Source organism: Castor canadensis, chromosome 6 (assembly GCF_047511655.1).
Source record: "Castor canadensis chromosome 6, mCasCan1.hap1v2, whole genome shotgun sequence".
Classification (NCBI taxonomy): domain Eukaryota; kingdom Metazoa; phylum Chordata; class Mammalia; order Rodentia; family Castoridae; genus Castor; species Castor canadensis.
The window spans coordinates 119,563,692-119,586,618 of NC_133391.1; the positions used below are offsets into that span (position 1 = coordinate 119,563,692).

The window sequence follows — 22,927 nt, forward strand, 5'->3', positions numbered from 1 at the left end:
GTGCCCTGGGACTGCAGCGGTGGTAGAATGTATGCAAGAAGCAAAATGATGTGAAATCTCACATTTCTTTAGGAATATTTCAAAAGCACTACCGTAAAGCGATGCACATAATGCAGGGAGGAGGTGGTGAGCTCCTTGTGTAAGGAGCTACTTCCTCTTGGTTTTGTGTTAACATTTTTAGCAGATCTTTTTCTTAAAACCGTTTTATTTCATCTCTCCTCCAAGAAGTAAGAGAACAAGAAGTTGCCACCCCCCCCCATCCTTTCATGGCCCTTACATCAAAGACTTTTCAAGTAAGTCACATTGAAACAGCTTGGGAAGAGATGAAAAAGTCTTTAAATTGTCATTTAACAATGGCTTTGGCAGGAAAAAAAAATCTGCCACTATTTTGGTTCTTGCCTTTCTCCCTAGCGAGGACACTCATCTTGTCATTCACACGGGCTGTCCTGAGTTGCATGCTGCAGCCCTGATCACAGCATATTAGCTCTTAGGCATCACTGAGTCATCCCCAGCCATGGTGCCTCCTGCAGCGTGATGCCTCACCACGAAGGCCCTTTTCACTCTCTGCTGAGAGTCACTTAGCACTACTTCATCGTAAGACACCAAACTGGCTGTCAATTCTAGCTTTTCCAACATTTATTTTTTTCTGCACGCCATCAACAGAGACTAAGTGTGTGTTGAGGGTGCAAAATCCCCATTCCCCAAGGGGAGAAAAGGGCAGAGAAGTCACAAGAACCACCATGGGGATAAAGGAGGTGGCGGGGGGGAAAGGGGGAGAAATGACACAAACATTGTATGCACATATGAAAATAATAATAAAAAAAGAAAAAAAAAAAAGAACCACCATGGCTCTTCACTAACTTCAATTTTCCCTGCCTGTACAGCTGCAGGAATCCTGGCTGAGAGGAGCAAGACGCCTTCTTAGCTCAAAATAGTCTCACAGAGAGAAGTGTTTTTAGTTTCTACATTCCTTCATGGTAAATGCCAGCACTAGTACTAGTTAGTATTGGTAAGACCCCTACCAGCTATGTTTCCTGGCAGTTTAGTGTGCATCCTGTGTGCATATCGCATTAGTTCTAAGCCTCGACAAGAGCTGTAGGATCAACTTCATTGCACACATAGGAAAACTGGGGTACAGAACAGAGTGGCCTAAATTCCAATAGCTGGTGAGTACCAAAGCTGGGACTGAAACCCAGGTACACCTGGCATTGAAGTTCACCACTCCTTGTCCCCTCGGTGCCATGCCTGGCTGACTCAGGGGTGGCTGGCTCTTTTCTGTTCCCTGGCCTAGTTTTTTTTGTTATGTTTTGGTTTTTGGTGGTATTTGGGGTTTGAATTTAGGGCCTCCTGCTTGCTAGACAAGTGTTCTATCCCTTGAGCCATGTCCTCATCCTAGCCCTTTTTGCTTTATTTCTCAGATAGGTCTTGTGCTTTTGGCCAGGACCAGCCTCAGACTGTAATCCTCCTACTGCTGCCTCCTACATAGCTGAGATTAGATGGCAACCACCACACCTGGCTTGTTCTTTGAGATAGAATCTCGCCAACGATTTTGCCCTGGCTCGCCTCAAACCTTGATCCTCCTATCTTGACCTACCAAGTAGCTGGGATTATAGGCTCTGACCTGGGGTTATCGAAGACGAATATCTCAAAACCTTAGGGGAAACCCAACAGGTTCTCCAAGGGCCACTAGGTCTCAGCACTCACGTGATGTAAATGGTATATTCTGGAGCTAAGCAATGGAATGGGACTATGCTCCAGGGTCTTCCTGGCCTACGAAAAAACTCCAAATTCCTTTGGGCCTAAGGATAGACCCACTCATCAACCCAAGTAATACTGTGAGACTCAGGACCAATGAGCAGTTACTGATTTCCATGGTCAGGCTGGCTTGCTCTGGAAGATCCACAGAGACTAAGATTCTGCAGTTCGCGCAGAGGACTGACCCTGGAGTGGAAAGGGTGGGAGTCCCACTGTTTGCCTCTTCTCTTCTTTCACAGGATTAAGAGATTTCCCACAAGACTTCGATGTGTCTATGTATCTGTGTTAAGGAATAGGTTGCTCTACAACAGGCTTAAAATGATATAGACTAACATGATTACATCTTAAGGCTATCAAATTGATATAAAGAGAAATAGCAATGGAACAATCACAGGGACATTTATGAATACTTCCTACCTAAAAGCAGTGCAAAAAATAAGGTTTATTTCCAACAGTGTAATCAGCCAGGCTATTCCCAGCCTACACTCATTTTCTAGACAATAGTTACAGTTGTTTAAATAACTTCAGCTATTTCTAGCTGGCAAAATAAGCACAGGCTCACAGAAAAATATAACTTGTAGTAAAAGACCAAATACTACTATTGCTCTTGATTAAAGATCTTACTCACTTTCCAAAGCCTTTTCAAAAATAGCTGGGAAGTAGCTACAGGAAGTCTTTTGTTTGTTTATTTGTTTCGGGAGGTTTTTTTTTTTTTAATTTTCCAACATACAACTAAAAACCACCCTTTGTTCCCTGTCCCAATCCACAATAACAAATCCTTTTTTCCTTACTTCTCTATTCTCACTTGTACTTAAAGTGAAAAATAGAAATACAAAGGAGGGAAGAAGATAAAGAGCTGAAATTTTTCCCTTAAAAAGCACATGTTTACCCTTCTTCATAAAAACTAAAACAGTTGTAATATTTTGGTTATAGAAGAGATTGGATAAGGTGATAGACAAGGAGCTAGGTGGGTATAATTCTGATGAAGCCCCTCTACCAGTGAAAAGCACTTTTTTGTATGGATTGAGGCTGCATGGGTGTTGTCCCCTCCCACCACCACCAGCGTCACCACACACCGCCCCTCAAGTTAAATCAACCATGAATAAGGCTGGGTCTCATGCTAGTCATCCTGAAAAATTATCCCCTTAAAATTGGACTCAGATTCAAATGTGACTTTAATATGAAACTCTTTCATTGCTGCAGGGCCCTGAAATCCCTATCAACCTTCACAAACGTTCCTTTCTTAATTTCCATCATTTGATGCCTTGCAGGCTTCCTCTGAAACCCATCAATGCCAACTTTTGAGGAGCATTAAGAGAACTGGAAGGCACTTCCTTCTCCAGGGTGTAAGTTAAATCACTGGCATAGTGGTGTTTACCAACAACACAGCACCAGATGGTCAGCTTAAACACACAATTGGATACCCAGCCAAGCAAAAAGGTGGCACAGTGTTCACCACTTGCCCGTCCACCTACTGGTGCTCTCCGATGTGACAACATATCCTGTCTGCCTCCTCCGTTGCTTCCACACACTGGGCATTTGTTCTCTCTGAAGAAAACCCAAAGAATCTGCAGAGGATTCCTAAGAAATAAGTCCAAAAGAAGGCATAACCCAAAGTAATATATTGTTTTTACCCAATTCCTACACTCTTCTTCACAGAATGATTGCCTCTCTGCATTTTTTTTTTTTTTGAGGTATTAGTGGTTGAACTTAGGGCCTCATGCTTGCTAGTCAGGTGCTTGACCACTTGAGCCACATCTCAGCCCTTTTTGCTTTTTTTTCAGATAATCTAAAGTTTATGTCCAGGCCAGCCTGGATTTCCCTACACATTTCCCACCCAGTTAAGATGACAGGCACATAACACCACATGCCCAGCTTGCTGACTGAGATGGGGTCTCACTAACTCTCTACCCTGACTGGCCTGGCACCACTATCCTATTGTTCTCTACATCTTGAGTAGTGGGGATTATAGATGTGAGCCATCACACTTGGTGCCTCTACAATCTTTTATCAAGGACTGATTTTTTTTTTCAGTCCTGATTGCATAAGGGTCCTTCTCTCCTAATTGCAGTAAGCTTTGGAGACTGACAGATTTCAATTCAAATCCCAGTGCTCCAACTTGCTAGCTATGACTTTGGGCCAGTTATTTGATCTCTCTGGCTCTCAGGTTTCTCACTGGTCAATGGGATTAACAGTACCCATACTTTATAAAGCTGCATGAGAACTGGGTGAGGTCTCTTTCACAAGGAGCCTGGCACATGGTGCTCAAAGTACTGTAGCTACAATGACTGTAGTATTTGGAATTGGATGTATTGTCCCCATCCCTAACTTCCTGCAGAAATCAAAGTACACATTCAAATCAAAGTACATTTCTATAAAACCCTCTTGGAGCCATATCCCTTTCTCCCTCTCAGAGAGGTCCAGGATGTCCCCAGTGGGCTCACTCACATGTGTTCTAACCCTCACCATTTACTCCTGAACTGCTCTGCCAGGCAAGGGTCCTGGAACAAAAACACCAGCTTTTCATTATCTTGGTCTTACCTGTCACGTTCCTTATTCATTTCTATTGGGCAGGAGTTTTGGGTCTTAGTAGGAAATCACCAAAATTCTACTTTACCAGTCAACACATTGGTGTTCCTCTCTGGATTAGTCACCCAAGAATCATGTAACTCCAATACCACTGAGAAACTCCCTCATCCAGCCATGTGAGTTTCCTTGTGTCTCCTGGCTGCTTTTCTCTAACTGTTTTTTTACTACCTAAACAGTTGTGTGAAGTGAGGGCAAGATTTAAGGCTCATTTAGGTTTGCATCATTTAGAGGTTCCCACTACCCCTTACTAATTCATCTGATCATAAGGACTATCAAATACCAGAGGAGAAAGGTTAAGGAGTGCAAGCATTTAGTAACTGCCCAAAAATATCAGCATTCAAACAGCTTTGCATGTCACATTTCCTTCAGTGTCATCATCCCCATCTTCCAGAAGCAACTACTGGAAGGTGTGGAACTGCTTTTAGAGACAAACTCCATCAGGGGAGGGCCATAAGTCTTGTCAGGAAATTATGGGCTGGCTAGTCATTTGTCTACACTTTCAAGAAATGCAATAAATAACTCCTTTTATGTTCTGCTGCCCACCTGCCCCAGAGAGACCTGCATCCACCGCTGTAATCGAAGGTGCCCTCTTCAGTCAGCCCTTGACTGGCTGTCCTCGGAATCCCATCTCCATCTTGTCCTTTGGCTCCCACTGTCTGTGCCCACAGCTGCAGCTGTTGACCTGTATTTTACTGCTATTTGCATTTCAAATAAGTTCATAAAAAGCAACAGGCTAAATAATAAATTGGAGATTTGTGTTTAAAACAGCAATGACAAAGGCTTTTGATTAACCCACAATACGACAGAAAAGCAACTCAATAATACCACTGCTGTACTTCATAAACACACAGCCACTCAGCTGACTGCCTCCGGGTTTTCACAACTGTTACCGTCTGGATCCAAACTGAGTGAAAACAACATCTTTGGGTAGGAAAAGTAGGTCAAGACAGAGATAAATGTGCTGATTTTCATACAGTTACAATTAAAGTGTGTCCATCATTTATCCATCTTTCTAGCACACATTTATAAAGTACTGAGTGATAGTCACGGGGTCCCAGGCCAGGTGGACATAATCTATTTACTGCCATGTACAAAAAGCCTACAACTTGGTAGGGAAAGCCCAAAGTTCTCAGATCTAACTCCTGACTTCCAGGGTCCCCTGGGTCTCAGTTTTCTCATCTGCAAAATGGTTAGGGCACACAGGCAGGAGTTTGGACTGGCTTTTTGAAAGTCCCTTTCTGCTGTGACAGTCAATGGTAACACCAGGGTACCATGGCCTTGCTGGGCGTGCTGGTGATTGTCAGTGAAAGTACGGCATCCATGTAGAACACAGAAATGCATAGTAATTGGAAGCCAGAGCCAGAAGAACCATGTTGGAGTCCCTAGATCTTCCCAGTCCTAGCTTCCTGGCACACAGATGTGAATAATGATACATCTTAGCTACAAGGTTAACCTGAGGTCTAATGAGGTGACCTGTGAGAACCACGCTGTGTAAGTGTGAGTCATCACTTTTAGGATCAGAAACCACCTGTTCATCCTTCTACTGTACCTAGACATCTCTACCCATTTTGTGTGTTTCCTGCTCAGTTAGGCCACGAGAGCCACACCACTGTATTTTCCTTTTCTTTTTTTAAGAGGATGAGATTTTGAAATTTCTTCCCTCCATCTATCATCCTTATTCCATTGGTCCACAATCAAATGCTTCAGTTACTCAGCTGAAATCCTGTTTTCTCTTGGGTGGGGGAACTAAAGAAATCGGTACACAAGGAAGTGAGGCTGAAGAGCAGGGCGTGATTGGAGTTGGAGCAGGAGCGGAAGTCAGGACTGCCCCTGCCAGGCTGGCTGAGGCTCCCTTGGTACCTTAAGAAGCAGAAGGAGCCAAACTGATGGTGGAGGCAACAGCCAAACTGATGGCAGAGGCCTAAAGAAAATCAGTGTTTCAGAAGAGAGGTGGTGGAAGGCAGACAGGGCCAGAGGCATACCCAAATGAAAACCCTTCAACCACCTCAGGAACTTTCCCTCAGAGTTTCTATGAAAGCAACTCAAAAGTATGGTGGGAAGGGGGATGGGGGAAGACCGCACCTGAAAATGAAGTGATTTACGAAATGTTTCCAGAGCAGCCCACTGGTGGCCCTCAGGATGTCACCATTGTCACAACTGCTGATATTGGGGACACAGTGTGGAGAGGCCCCGTGTGGGTTTGTGTGTGCCTGACATATGATTGCATAACTTCTCAGTGAAGGACATCACCTCTGTACAGACAAACATGCTGTCCTATTTACTAAGAGATTTTCATTTAATCCACTACATACTTTTGTTGTTAGTATAACTACCAGAAACTTCCAGGGGCAGGAACACACAACACCACAGCTCCATTTTCATGCCAACACACTCTCCCTAAATCACATTCACAACCACTGCTTTTAAGTCAGTTCAGCACTCAATAGCCACCTATGGCTCCCCAGTTCCCTCAGGATTAAATCCAAACTCCTAAGCCCTTTCACCAGCTAGGAAACTCCAAAGAGGAACAAAATGTGAAAAACATGAAACTGCTCTTGAGGAGTTTACAAATAGTCTGTGAAGTCAGATGCTGCATATAAAATATTTAGAAAACCATATATGCTACTATATAAGCCAGTGCTGAGCCAGATAAAGCACTCACGGCATAAGGACTTAGTAAGAGTCACTTCTAATTCGTGAGAATGTTCACCTTTCCTTTAGCAGGTTATATTTCATTAAAATCTCCAATGCACTGTTCAACTTAGGTCTAGAACAGCCGAGGCCTTGTCACACCGATGAAATTCAAAAACTTGCAGTATACCTATGTGATAGTTAGTGGAAATGTCAACTTGACAGGATTAAGGCCACCCGAAAACTGGTACAGCATTACTGCTTCTGGAAGTGTCTGAAAGGATATTTCCTGGTGTGTGAGTCAGGGGACTGAGTGGGGATGACCCATCCTCGGCATGGGCAGCACCATCCAATCAGCTGGCGACCTCAATACAGTAAAAACAGAGTAGGCAAATTGGTGTCTGTCTATCCTGGAGCTGGGACACCCTTCTGCCTTTGGGCATCAGAACTCCAGGCTCTCTGGCCTTTTGGTTTTCAGGATTTTCATTCAAATTCTCAGGCCTTTGACCTCACACTGAGAGTGACTCTCTATCAACATTCCCAGTTCTAAGGCCTTTGAACTGAGCTTGGACTGAACCACACAACCAATACCCCAGCAGCTCCAGACAACCTGTCATGGGACTTTTCAGTCTCTGTAATAGTATGAGCCCATTTCCCTAACAAATTCCCTCTAACTCACACACACACACACACACACACACACACACACACCCTACATGTCTGTGCACGTCCCCTATTGCTTCTTTCTAGGGAGTCCTGGCTAATACAATATGGATTTCTGGGGGCCATGGATGCCTTCCATGGAGGACAATCTCAAGGAGCACAGTGAGTGGCAGGAATGGTTGGGAGGCGTGTTTGCAGCCTAAAGCAGAACAAGGAAGAAAGTTCCATGCTGCCTGCAATTCCCAGACAGAGTGAGGAACAGAGGCCCTAGTGAACAAGCAACAGCTTCCAAGTCCGGCCTCCAAGAGTGGCACAAGTGCCGGGCTGAGAGGCCTGGTTCCACAAGCACCTCACCATCTGGTTGGGGACCTGTTTGTTTACTGAGGAAATCCTGGCTGGCAAAGTTCATATGAACTCAGTCGGTCAGGGTGCTGGGCAGCACAGAATGATGAACTCCTTGTCTCTCCTTGCCCATGACCATCTGGATTGGCCACATTAACTCCGAGTTGTCAAATCTTCCCTTGCACTATGGAGACAATCGCCTCTGTCTGTTTACAAATAGATGAAGTTGTTAACAGCACACTGGGAAGAGACCAAAACAGAACACGCAATTGGTCCAAAAATATGTCAACCTAACCCTCACTTGGAGGTAAGTCCTTCAGTGTGGGAGGCATTATACATAGGGCACTGAGTGGATTCACTTCAATCCTGTTCCTTCTGGTCAGGAAAACACTCCCTGCCAGTGTTTCTAGAAATGTGACGGTGTCTTCTATATTTCCTTGTGACAGACATGACAGGGACCTGGGCACAGGAGACAAGTAATAACTTGCATGGATCCTGGTGCAAGTATAAGCAGAATATAAAAGTAAGAATAATTACACACTAACATTATTTTGTTTTGTTTTTGCTTTTGTTGAATATATGAAAGATTTGCAGGACACATTAGTGAACTACAAGTTCCAATCTGCAGGTTTTAGTCAGAAATTGTGTTCTGTTTTTTTAAGTTTTGTTTTTAATTGAGAAATTGTACTTTGAAGGTCATCTTGTAACCTAAGGAGAAAAGTTGTGGGGTTTATTTGTTTGGTTTTTGGAGTATTTAGTTTTAACACAGGTCTCATTTTGCAGCCCGGACTGGTCTCAAGCTTGTGATCCTTCTGCCTCAGCTTCCTGAGTGCTGGGATTATCATTGTGCACCACCATGCACAGCAGAAAAGACTTTTTCTTTTTTAATAGCCACCCTTAAAGCACAGGCTTTGAGCAATGTACTGCCCAGAAGGTCCTATAGCTGAGAGTTACAATTGTTCCTGTCATTTTCATTTCATTTGATATTCAAAACCCAGTGGCCTCTAAAGAAAGGGAAATGGATCCTCCCTCTCTCTTGACTAAAGGCCAACAAAAGGAAACCCAGAAATTAAAGAGAAGGACAGAGACTAAATCTGACAAGTGCGGGAGTGCATATCCCTGAGTACCTATCCACCACCACCACCATGGCCACCTATCACTGGGCTGCGTGTGGCCTAACCAGGCAGAACTCACTCCCAAGCCATCACTATAAAACAAACAAACAAAAGCCACCAAAATGACTCTAGGCCTCAATTTGCTTGTCTTTTACTTTTGAGTAAGATCATAAAAGAAGATTGATACCTCCAGGACTAGCAAAATAACATTGCCTCTAACAGTTTCAGAATTTGGCCAGTTAAAAGAACTCATTCATACCTTCACATGGTGGGCTTCAGCGAGTGATTCCTGTCAAGTCAAACGTGGTCCCTGCTAACCTGAGAAACAGAGTTTCTAGTGGGACAATGAGGTGGGCTTGGCACATCTACACTCCCTCCCCAGCTCTCTGTGGGAAATCTGGTCAGGCGAGCAACACAGCCTGTTGCTAGGTAACAGAGCACAGCTAGCATGGTGCCTCACGTTTGAAATGGAAAGGAGAGACAGATGAATCTTTCTATCATAAAGATCCAGCAAACACAGATCTAAGGTAAACACCAGGTAGCTCAGCAAACTCTTGACTCTAGTCTGGTTAGAACTCATAGAAGCAGATGCCAGACATCTCCACAGTGTAATTTTCTGACTCCATTTTGTTTTCTTATATTCACTCCTGGGATGCTAGACAAGCTATCTCCTCAGACTTTAGACAACCTTGGTTTCCTCATGGATCCTGGTGGAACCAAGTTACTGCTTCCTGTTCCAGCAAACTCAGTGAGTGAGTGGTCAGGAGCCACACCACAGCCATATTGCCTCCCAAGTTAAAGCATACAATGCTCTCCTCACACCAAACAGTATTTCTAAAGCAAAGCTGTTTTGTTTTTTGGGTTTTTGAAAACTGGGTTTGGGGTTAATGTATAAGAAATGCTTAAAATAGCATGGAATTTTCCAAATGCTTCTCTTTATTGTTCAGTTTTTCCTTTACAAACCTACTGCTGCCTAATATATGGGCAGGGTGGGGAGGGGTGGGAACAAGGTCAGAACCATGGGCTATGTAGAAGAAGGAACCCTATTTCAAGAGGCGAGGAACCCATTGCTTTACTGTGTTACTAGCTCCAAGCCCAAAGGAAAAACTCCAAGTTTTTATTTACTCAAAACAGATTCACAGATAGGATCAGCACACATACGCTGTCCTGATTCGTACCTTCAGAAGAACTGCTGTAGACTCTGCCTGGGATCCTGCAGCGTTACAAGGAGAAATGCTACCTGGAGAAATCTAGATAATATGTGCACCTGAATTAACAGCACTCCAGTAATGTTAATGTCTTAGTTTTGATCACAAGTAGCAAGGACATGTCAATTGTTAACCATCTCTGCAACTGTTCTGTAAATGTAAAATTAGTCAAAAACAATGTTGTTAAGAGTCACCCTGAAATGTCAGAAGGGATTAAATACACAATCGTGTCATAGTGGGTATTTGCTATCCAAAGAATAAAGTAGAGACTTGAAAATACCAGAGCAAGACCCTGGGTTTCATTCCGGCTCAGCGCTGCTAGCTTGAGAGCACACTCTAGTTCAGCCTTACAGAAATGATTTTTCTTTTAAAACCTTTAAAAATTATGAAAATTGGGCTGGCGGTGTGGCTCCAGGGTAGAATGTCTGCCTAGCAAGCACAAGGCCTTGAATTCAAACACTACCGCCAAAAAAAAATTATGAAAATTAACACGACTCTTTTGTGGATGATGTAAATGCCACAAAGGAAGCAGCAGCTCCCACAGGTCTGTAACCACATGACTCAGAAACAATCTTCATTGTTCATTTTGTATCATGGTTTTTTCTTTCCAGAACATTTCCACACAGGCACTTCTTTTTTTAAAAAAAATGCTAAAATACATTAATAATAGTTAACATCACACAGTTAATTCAGCTAGTTCTCTGTGATACATCTCTAGATTGAGTGCTTAAGGATTTGATCTGATTCAGTCGAAGACTGAGACCTGCTGTACTGACACTGAGCAAAGCCTACAGCTTGCCTAATGTTCTTCATTGCCAACCAATCACCAGTCACCCACACATCTCTACCTTTAAAAAATGTGTCATTTCATACACGCTGCCTAATTTTACAGTTTACAATTTAGTTAAAATTCAAAAATAAATTAATATGCATCTGTATTTCCTGTGTATCCCTTAGTGATTCATAAGTCTACAGGTAGCTTTTGGCTTTTGTTAGAGTTGGAAGTACCCAGCTACAACAATAATTTCACGTGAGGGCAGCAGAGAACATCAGGCAGACAAAGCAACCAAATGAGATATATATATATAGATTGCTTTTTTTTTTTGGCAGTACTGGGGTTTGAACTCAGAGCCTTGCATTTGCTAGGCAAGCACTCTATTGCTTAGCCATGCCCCCAGCCCTCAGAGGCAGATTTTACATAGTGGAGGGCATACTGGAAACACAATTTTTTGGTCCTGTCGTTTTCACTTAATGTTCTATGATAAACAATTCCCCCACAGTAATCCAAAGCTTTATAAACACAGCACTCAACAGCTGCCCACAAGCTCCACCGATCATCTAGGCCACAAGTTACCTACCGTAGGAAATGCTGCACAGTTAGGATGGGTTGAAGTTACAGTGCTAGGTTATTACCAGAGAGCTTAAGGAAGAAAGTCAGTCCTGCATCCAGCTCTCTTTAAAGTTAAGTTACTCCTCACTGATAAACAGGCAGAACAGGCTGTCCTGTGATGTTTGGGCCCATTTTGGCTTATAACCATAAGTGACACCACCCAAGAAAAACTTAAACCAAATGCAAACTAAGAGTTTTTGAGTAATAATGGTTTAATAGTAAATGAATCCTGAATCAGTAATTAGTACATAATAAAAACAAAAATAGCAGACATACAGACCTAGAAAGTAATGGTGGTATCTTAAATGAGCCAGTCTGCCTACACCACACACCAAGACAACAAATTTCATTTTTGTAAAAGCCAAATGGAATAAATATCAGTCCAATTTCAAAAAAGAAAAGAAAGTTGAAAAGTTAGGTATATAAAAAAATGTAGAAATGGCCTAGGCCCAGCACTTATTCTAAAAATGAGATCTTATGTGAGACACACATTTACACACACACACACACACACACACACACACAAGCCAAACTCAAAAATAAATGCAGGGCTGGTGGAGTGGCTCAAGTAGTAGAGCGCCTGCCTAGCAAAAATAAATGCAGTCCTGCTAAGGATTTTTCTCCCATGATGCACTCAAGTGACATTGATATTTAGGAAGAAAACTGAAGCACAAAAAAGTCAGCTTTGAGGGATAAATTTAAGTTCTTGTTTGAATTGCATTGTTCCCATACTTCTCTTCTGGAATAGGATGTATCTGGAACCATAGAACAAAAGAAAGCCTTCCTTTTACTCCTATCTCCTATCCTTCCCTCACTCCAATTTCTGTTCCAACCCATCATCCCGGTGTCTCCATGGTTCTGAATAAAAGTCCAGAGGAGTGACAGAAGAGGTCAGAGGCATACCCTCTGAGCAGACAGACAGTCCAGAGGGCTCCCTGGAGACTTCCAAAAATCTGGTTGGAAAATCAAGCTGTCCAATCTTAGGAGTCTGGACCAGAACCTCACTAACGAACTAACAATCCTTCCAACAGTCAATGAGTCACCCAACACTTGCTGTTAAATCCAGGGCTCATCAGACATATGCTGAAAGCGTGCGGCAAAACAAACGTCTATTTTGAAAAAAGGGCAGTCTGAGATTTTACTTACCACCCCTCCACGGTTTCAACAGGCTCACCTACCATATTCTTCCAAGAGGGAATCAATCATTTTGGTTAGAAACAGAACGTTTATTTTGGAGTCAGTTTGAAGGAACAGTGATACAAAAGACCTCAAAAGTGGCCTACATTTTCTGAAGAGCAAAAATAGTGCTGGAATTCAATCAAAACCAAGAAAAAAAAAGTCTTTACTGAACATCTACTGTGTGCCAGGTAGCAAATAAGACAGTCTCTGCCCTCATGTGGGGTGAGATGGTAAGCAGATCACACACATGGAGACAAGATGTGGGGTGCAGTGAGAATGCTTAAAAAGAGGGGAACCTAAATTAATCAGGTGTTAGAGAAGCCTGGGTCTAGAGAATGAACAGGAATTCCCAGCTAAGTTAAACTGAAAGGGGGGTAGGGGAGTTCAGTAAGTTCAAAGAAAAAGGCCAGGCTACACAGTCCTAAATGCTTCAATTTGGAGACTGAAGGATGGACAAAGAGGCTGCTACCTCCTAACTCCCCTTGGCACATATGTGCTGCTCCTAGGGAAGTTTCTCGTATTTGGAAGAGCCTTATGGATCAAGGAGCGTCTTCCTCCATCACTCTACACGCTCCCCTTCCATCTCCCATTTGCTTTCCTTGCCTGAACGTCTCGTGGTGTGTGCAGCGGACTGGATCAGTGACTCACAGCCTGAGGAGAGTAAGAATCAGCTGGTGAGCTTGTTCCAAACTCAAATCCTGGTTACCATGCTACTTCACCATATAGACTCGGTATCCTTATATTCCTGACAGGCACCTCCTGCCCTGCCAAGTGATTCTGATGAATGAATGTCTGAGCTATTCTGGTCTTTCTGCAATTAATTTGAAAAGAAGAACATTCAAAACTAGTGAGATAACATTGAGGGCAGGTGGCTTCCATGGACACTATTAGCAAATACCTCCCTGTGTGTGCCCTCTGCAGGGTTCAGCTGTTCTCCATGAACAGAGGAGCTGAGGGCCTGTCCCCTAAGTCCCCAGAAGACAGAAAGGAAAGAAAACTTCAAGAAGCCCTGGAAAGCATCAGAGTGAAATGGAAAATTCTGTGAAATAAAGCTGCAAAAGAGGCTAACTAAACTGGATATGTTTTATGAAGTATTTTACGCAATAATACCATTTTTAAGATCCTCATATCCCTCATAACCATCCCAGAACTTAATTTAATTAATATGGATCCTTTGTTATAAACTGAGTAACAACTTTATAATCAATTGGCCTGATATTTAGGGAAACTTACCACTTCTCTAATTTGTGTGATTTTTCCATCCCCTATAAGTAGACGTTTTGGAAAGCACTCCATCCTGACCTCCACTCTGCAGAGACGTCTTTGAATTCTCACATTAACTTTTCTGTGAGTCCAGGAAGAGGCTTTGTTTTTCTGTCTATAAATCTGTCAGGGCAGACAGCAAACTGGATCCCCTCTGGTGCATTTTGTAGTTAGCAGGTTTCCCCAATAATAGCGACCAGTCCATAGAATCATCACCAATTTTCTTCCTTGATATATCTTCCAAGTCCCCCCTCCCAGCTGGCCACCAGACCACACCACTGGTCTTCTGTTCGCAGCAGGAGAGGATGGGCGTCCTCATGAAGACCCTTGACTTCAAGCCAATCAATCATTCAGCGGGGTGTGCACAGCCAGGAGTGTCCTCTGCCAGCCTCGCCCCCAGGGTTCCCAGTGCCCCCTCTCTCTTTGTAATCAATCAGAATGACACACTCAGTAATTCATGTTACACGGCACATAGTGAGCATACAGTAAAAATTAGTGAGGCTTATTAGTAGGTCTTATCAAGAATGAAGAGCAAAGCTGGGCATGGTGGTACATACCTATAATCTCAGCACTTGAGAGGCTGAGGCAGGCTGAGACAGGATTTCAAGTTCAAAGCCAGCCTAGGCTATACAGCAAGACCCTGTCCAAAATAAGGAAGGAAGGAACAGAGGGAGGAAGAGAGGAAGGAGGGAGGGAGGAAGGGAGGGAGGGAGGAAGGAAGGAAGGAAGGGAGCAGGGGAGGGAGGGAGGGCAAGGCAGGCTGGCCTCACAGAGCCAAGAGTAACAAACCCAGACTGAAATGCTACCAGATCTGTCTGAGAAAGAGAGGGCCTTTTCCATGGAATACGATTCACCCACAGAAATCCCTGGAAAGGTGGCCTGCCTAAAATTATTTTTAGACTTAACGACAAAAACAATCTAGTCCAAATTAGATGAGCTGGGTGACTGTGAGATCCAGCCCTGAGGGCATTGTTTGAATTCTCGATTCTGGTTTCACACTGGGCTGAAATAAATTGATTTAAATGAGTTAATGAAAAATTCAATCTCCTTCTTTGCAACTGACATCACACAGATCACATAGCTTCCTCATATAGCTCAGCTGGACAAAAGAGAGTGTAATACGTAGGTAGCTCTTCCCAGTCACTCCCAGTGAGTCCCTTGTTGAGCCTATCTCTACCTGACCTCAGCTGTTCAATGAAGACTCCTCTCAAACTGCCCCACACTCCAGGGTCTGACCTGAGTCCTGAAGGAAGCATAATGGATCTGGGTGTAGTTCGCTACTGGCTGGACTCAGGTGGGATATCATGCATAACAAACGGATGACATTTCTAAAAGAGTAAGGATGACTATCATCCAAGATCTAGGGCAAGCCCCGCCATGGGACCACCGGGCGTCTGGTAATTAGTGAGTGGGTGATTTAGGACGACTCAATTTCCTGCCATCACTGCCTGTGGCCTGCAGGAAATCCACCCAGCACTTCGCTGTTCCTTGGAGGAGATGCTTTGAGTCTGAATGGAATATTGTCAGGTGAAATTAGGCCACTTCTGAGTTGTGCAACATTCCCCTTCAAAATCTTGCTGATTATGGAAACACTCAATAATTATACTGATTTGTGCATTATACTCCATCAGAATGACAAAGCATTCACACTGGCACTTTGCTAATGGAAAACAGCAAGATTTTAAGGCCACCATCCATCAAGACAGAAAAAGAACTCATTCAGAGCCATGACAGGTGCATGACAATGGAGACAGAGGTTTTGTGTGTGTGTGTGTGTGTGTGTGTGTGTGTGTGTGTGTGTATGTGTGTGTGTTGTTTTTTAAAGTATGTGGGCTGCTGGCAAAGATTATAGTCATTTGAGTTTAACATCATCCTCTTTCTTTGTGTTCCTCCAAAGTTCTGTTTTCTTTCAGCAGAGAAATACAAAGGTTGATGCAAGAGATTCCAAATCCCCAAGAGGATTTTTCTATAATTTTATACAGGGTTGGGGACATTTCCCACCAAGTTTCAATCACTTGCTTGAGAGGTCAATGCCCTCCCCATCAACAGATCAGGGGTAAGTCTGCACAAAGATAGTTCTTGAAAAATCCACTAAAAACTGAACTAAGACAGTGCTGGACAGTGCCCCCACAGCTGTACAAGAGCCTGACTTTCACCAAGACAGAGTGTAATTCATGGGCGTGCCAGAGATAGGCAGGGACGGGCCCTCCAGAATTGCACACAAGCGCCAACAGTCTCCTGCAGCTCAGATGGCCAAGAGAAAAGAGGGACGTGTGTATTGATCAGAAGAAGGAATGTATTCTAGCCCCTCTCCAGGCAGCTTCTCCTCCCACTTTCTTTTCTCCCCCTCTCTGGTGGTACTGGGGATTGAACTCAGGGCCTCATACTTGCTAGGCAAGCACACTACCACTTGAGCCATGTCCCCAGTCCTTCTGCTTTTAGTCTATTTTTCAGGTGGGCCTTGGTCTGAGATCTTGGTCCTCAGCAGATCTTCCTACTAAGGTAGGACCTGAGATCATCTGAGTAGCTAGGACCATGGGTGTGCACCAGCAATGCCCAGCTTGCTTTTGAGATGGGGTTCTCACTAATTTTTTTTGCCTATGCTGGCCTTGAACCACAATCCTCCTGTCTTCACCTCCTGAGTAGCTGGGATTACAGACATATGCCACCACACCCAGCCCTCTCCTACAATGTTTCTAGTTAGGGCCCTGACCACCTCTTGGAAGTACTACTTGGCTAATTTACCCCCAGCAACCTGAAGCACAGTCTGAAAGACCCAAGCAGAACACTTCATATGTCAGAAGTTCTTTATCCAGCAGCTTCAACTGAAAGAAATTCAGCCTAGAATCCAGTTAAAAACAAAACAGGGAAGAGGTGTGGAGAAGCCTTGCAGCAGGCAAAATGGATAGCAGTAAGTCAAGCAATTTAAGCTCAAGGACTTCAAGCAAGGGAGACCCCTCAAAAATTACCACCAAGACTCATCTCTCTCTCTCTCTCTCTCTCTCTCTCTCTCTCTCTCTCTCTCTCCTGTTGTTAGGTCTAATGAGCATAGCTCCAGGTTTTGTGATCTACAGAGATTTAAGAGAACAAAAATAGAAGGAAAGTGTACTAAATTGAAGGGATTTCCCCCCAAAATTTGCATCCACCTAGACTGTCAGAATGTAACCTCATTTGGGAACAGGGTCTTTATGGCTGTAACTAGTTAAAGTGAATAAGGTCCTATGGGATCAGGGTAACCCCAAATCCAAAGGGTGACATCCTTCTAAGAAGAGAAAACAGGCAGATGCATAGGGAGAATATGCCATGTGACCCTGAAGGCAGCTGTTGGGGTGACTCTACTGTTTAAGGGACACTGAGGACTGACTGCAACCACCAGACTGTGGGAGAGAGGCATGGAATAGTCTCTCTCAGCCTCCAGAAGGCACCAGCCTCACCAACACTTTTCAGACTTCTGGCCTCCTGAACACGAGAAAAGAAATTTTCATTGGTAGAAGTCACCAGGTTTGTGACAAACTTATTACGGCAGCTTGAGGAAACTTAAGAAATAAGTCCACTGAAAGTTTAGAAAGAAACTTCCACAGCATGGCACCAAGGGAGGAGGCCAAGAGGGACCTATTTTTTTTAAAAGACATCTGAATTCAAGACCAGAGATGGGACCATTTTGTCTGGTGGCAAACTGGTAGATCCTGTTCAAGAAGACATCACAGTGTTAGCACGTCATCATTCATAACTGATGACCTTGAGTTATTTGTCAACGGGCTGGATTCTGCTCAGCATGTTCCAACAAGGCCTTGCACTGCCTCACTCCCCAGCCCTAATAAGGAAATGTACTTGTTTGCCACTTGGATTGCACTGAGCATTCTCTCTTATGTCTGGCACCACAACATAGCAGTATGTTCTTTTGTTACAGGATTCTCAGGACTAAAATTTCCCATTTTCTTTTCTGGGAACCCTGATCAAATCATACAGCTTATCTATGGAACATGTAAAGACTTTTCTATACTCAGTCAATCACTAGTCTTTCTACTGCAACTGCACACAAGCACGTGCACAGACACACACATCTTAAGAACATGAAAGAATCATTAGTGAGAACTCTAACACAGACATCAATGCAAACAAACTTTTCACTATGCACTTCATAACCAGAAAATCCTATTCCTGACAGGTGAAATATGAAGTTGGACTTAATCACTTAACCCTCAAATCACTTAGAAACCTCACCTCTTCCCTGTTACAACATAGAAAATTAAAACTGCACCTGAAAATGTTTAAATATTAACTACGGCCCACATAAAATTACCCATAATGGTTCTGTATTATTCTTTGATTTTTGTTTTTTCTTTTTTGAGACAGAGTCTTACTATGCAGTCCAGGCTGGTCTCTAACTCATGATCCTTCTGCCTTCACTTCCCAAGTGCTGGGATTACAGGTATGCCCCATCACACCTGGCTCTCTCTCCCTTTATTTCTACATCATGTGCCAAAGTCAGCTGACGTTTTCTTTTTTTAAATTGAAACTTATGCTAAGGAATTTCTCTTGTTCCAAAGAAGAACATCCACCACCACTCCCCCCACGCACCTGCCTCTGGGGGAAATCCTCTTTTTCTTTATTTAGTGCTTCCTTATTTAGTCCTAAATCATCTCGAACACCTCTGAAAAAGACAATTACATAATTTTAAAATTATCTTCTTAAGGTTTCACTTCATGTTCATTTCCACCTAAGTATTTCTCAGTGAGTTCCAATATCCTGGTCTAGAAACATCCCATATAGCTTCTTCACCATTTCCTGGTGAGCAAGGCGGTTTCAGGACATCACTGTGCTAGGCCACATGGATGGAGTTTTGCAGCAGCCCTCCCTACTCCTGCCTAATGAAAGGAGGTAGCAACACAGGCCCTCCCCAGTGGAGGAGCAGCCTGGCATCACAGTGTGTCTGCACAGTAGGAACAGAGCTCCACACCGCAGAGGGACCTTAAATCACTCCCCTTCACTGGGCTTTCAAAGCTTCAATTTACCTTCTGCCCAGCCACCTCAACATGGGGGAGGGTGGGGATCACTGAGGTCACAGGGTAGGTACAGGAGGGGCAGCACAGCCCCACTGCTGCCACTCGCCCTTCCAGGCAGTGGAGCTGGGCACCGATCCAAAGCTGGGAGGGCCACCAGACTGTTGCTGGGTAGGGCTCCCCAGGTTGTCTTTGCTTTGCCCTGTCAGCACTTTAGAATTTGGGGCCAGGGGTTGAGTTCCAGAAATAATAAAAGCCACCCATTTGCAGAAACATGCATCAGGACTTTGCAGTTCCACAGCTTCTCTGCACAGCCTTGCGGCACAGGCAGGCAGGCAGTGTCTCTGACTGAGGGTTCCTTCGTCCTAGGGATCAAGACACAGGGAAAGGGCAGCCAGAAGCAGTGGGATGGGTGGATGTGCCATGGCCTCACAGTAATCCAGAATCAGGGTGGAAAGGACTAGAAGGAGTGTTTTCTCTTTCAACCAAGCCTCTTAGTAACAGGATACCACTGCCTTAGGCTTTTCTTTCTTTTCTCTTTTTTTAAACCATGATCGTCTTACAAACCAAACACAAAATAGTCTCAGAACCTTTCCATATAAGGCATTTCCAGACACACTGATTATAGCTGTTTTTTGGGCCCAAAGGAGAGAGTCACTCTAGGGCCCTGTCAGGTTTTCTAAGTGGAGTGGGACTGAGCTGGAGGCTCACACAAGACAGGGCCTAACCTTTCTGATTCCCTACAGGCCATAAGATGAAAGATCACTCTCTGCCTACCAGTCCCTGGGCCCAGGGACTGGGTGAATCTGCTACCTAGGACAAGGGCTCTCATCTGGTTCCAGCTGGGCTCGGAGGCCATTAAACATCTGCTGAAGAAGTTAAAAGCTTGTAGCTAGCAAGTCCTGTTCAACCACTTACATCCTGACCACTGCTCAGTCCCACTGGCCATGCTCACAGGGGACCACACAACCACAGCCACCAACAGAACAAAGGCAGGAGAGAGGAAAAATGGAAGGAAACAGGAAAGCTGCAGCAGGGCAGGAGCTGGGAACAGTGTGAGAAGGGACAATGCGGAGGTGAAATGGCCTATGGTGGGAGTGAAGCTCTGTGAAGGATGCCACTGGTGCTCCAGAAGATCCAGACAGATGCCAGAAAAAGCATGCAATGTTGTCAGAACGTGGTGGGCTGGAGGGCACCTGAGGACGCTGAGTGGTCCAGCAGCCATGCAGGAAATGGACAGCACATACCACCTCACCATCCAAGGGCTGTTCTCTGGAGCTCTTTTACTGACAGATGACCCTTTCATCAACAACATTGATACAGCAAGATTGGGACTGACCCAAAAGGGGCAAAATCCAAAATGGACCCGAGAAACAAAAGCAGACCCCTAGATCTCAGCCCTTATTTTTCCATGGTGTTTAAAGTTAGTGGTGATTTTATTCCTCTGCACAGGCATAATATGACTGCTTTCATAAGCAAAATTTAAAATCTTTTCAAAGGCATTTTCCTTATTCGAAAATATTAGATATGTGCATCTCTCTCTGTCCCTCTGTCTCTCTCCCTCTCTCTCGGTGGTACTGGGGTTGGAACCCAGGGCCTCACATGCCATGCAAGTGCTCTGCCACTGAGCTACATCCCCTGCCCCTCACATTGCTCTTTCAACATATTCCCCTATATCGTTTTTGTCTTTGTTTGTCACAATGAGTTTAACAGAGAAAGGACTTATTTTCCTTTTCTGCTTCTCTGCAAAGAAATCTGTAAGTGATATTTAGTGGTTCTCAGGACATCTAGTAGTTTTTCTCTTTCAAAACTTCTATAGCACTGCTCTTTAAAATGAGTTACAGGATTAGGGATGTGATTCAGTGGTAGGGTATTTGCCGAGCATGCACAAGGCCCTGGGTTTGACTCCTAGCACTGCAAAGACAAACAGATAAATAAACACATGAGTTACAATACTTTGGCATGGCATAAAATCAAATTAGTGAGTCAAAACTAGTATTTTAATAGGCTAGCATAAAATAGACTACAAATTATCATATTACAATAAGGATATTATTTTGTTAAACTTAGGTTCCAATTTTATATGTAAGCATGGGTCACAATACAGTTTCTACACTGTGGTCAAGGTAAAAAGTAGTTCACAACACATTCCTATGGAATGTACCTCTGAACAAAAGTTTGTCTTTAAGGTTAAAAAATAAAATTCCCTGAATTGGGCCCCTCTTATGGATCAGGTACAAAGGATGAAGATGTACTGGCTCTAAATTCCCAATTTGAAAACCACCTGTACCACTGATGGGATAAAAATTAGCCTGATGATAATTATAAACTTGAACTTTATATAAGAGAAGTATATTGTTTAAAGTATGTACCAGGTTTGTCCATATTCTGCGACACATTTTTGCTTCCGTTTTATGATCCCCAAGAGGGAATTAAATAGCCTTTCTTATCTTCCATTGCAGCCCTTTCCAAGGTCTTATGTCATGCTGATTTATTTTTCAAAAATGACTGGGGACCAGATGACTCCAGACATAGTCGATCCAACAGTGTGATCCAGACAAAGCCTCTGTCGGCCTCTGCACTGGCCAGACACATCCAGACTCACCCCTCACCTTACAGGGCTAGAAAATGTCTCCGATTGCCAAATTCCAAGGCAGAATAAACATCCAACACTGGAAGAAAATGCAGAGTCCACAGAGCTTGGTGACCTGCCCAAGGTCAAGTACAAAATATAAAACTGCAGACCAGCCAGAACAGGAACCCAGGCTTCCCAGTCTCCATCCCACCGTGATGCACAAGAATACAGACTCAGTATGGAGGCACCCACTGACCCCAAGGTTACCAGAGCTGGCATCTTAGATAAGTCTGGCTTTTTTCTCTTGTGACTGTTTTCTATATCTGCTCTAACCTCCTTAACTCATGCTGACATCTGTGGCTTTTTTGTGCCATGTCATTCATTATTCCACTCCATACTAGTTTGAGGTTTCTGAGGTTAGTATCTTAAGAGCTTTCTAACCTCTGACTCAAATGAGCTCTATTTTCCCCAGACACAGAACTTACTGTTGAATCTCATTTCCATGAGAAACACAAAAGTGACAGTGATTCATGTCTCAAATGCCAGGCTTATCATTTTTTGAAAATGCTTATATTGTTTCTTAACTGCACAAAATGTAAAAGGCACAGGAAGATGAGGCTGAAAATTAAAATAACCTATTCACCTATTGCTCAGTGATAACCCAATATTAAAATCTGGGAATGTTTTGTCTGTGAAAACACAAGGATTATTTTGGTCCTAATTGTGATGAAAAACACCCTCACAAATCACACCCCCTTCACTCAACATGATACATCAGTGAGGATTTCATGAATATATAATTTATAATATAGGCTGATATTAAGTTCCATCAATTAATCATTGTTAATTACACCTGATCTAAAGGAGCTTTTTTCCTAGTTTATCATATATAAATAATGTGACACTAAGCATTTTTACGTAATTTTTGTGCTTATCTTTGCTTATTTCCATACAATAAATTCCTGGTGGGGAATTACTGAGTTAAAGTGTGTATGCATTTGTAAGATGCTTGATAAATATTGAAAAATTCCATTCTGGAAAGGTTGTTTATACCCAAACAGGGAAATATGAAGGTGCCTATCATATCTGCTTTCCCAATTATGAGTAATCCATATTTTTAAAGCCTTGCAATGAACAGGTAACAATCTGTATCTTCTTATTCTCACTCATATGCCTTCATTTATAGAGATTGCACATTTTTCCCAAGCTCAGGA

The 22,927-nt window shown here is 43.4% G+C and overlaps 1 protein-coding gene across 1 annotated transcript in view; it reads right to left on the bottom strand.

Annotated features, from left to right (window-relative positions):
* Positions 1-22,927, bottom strand: part of Map1b (microtubule associated protein 1B) — a 97,771-nt gene that overhangs the window by 45,300 nt on the left and 29,544 nt on the right. The window lies entirely within an intron of this gene.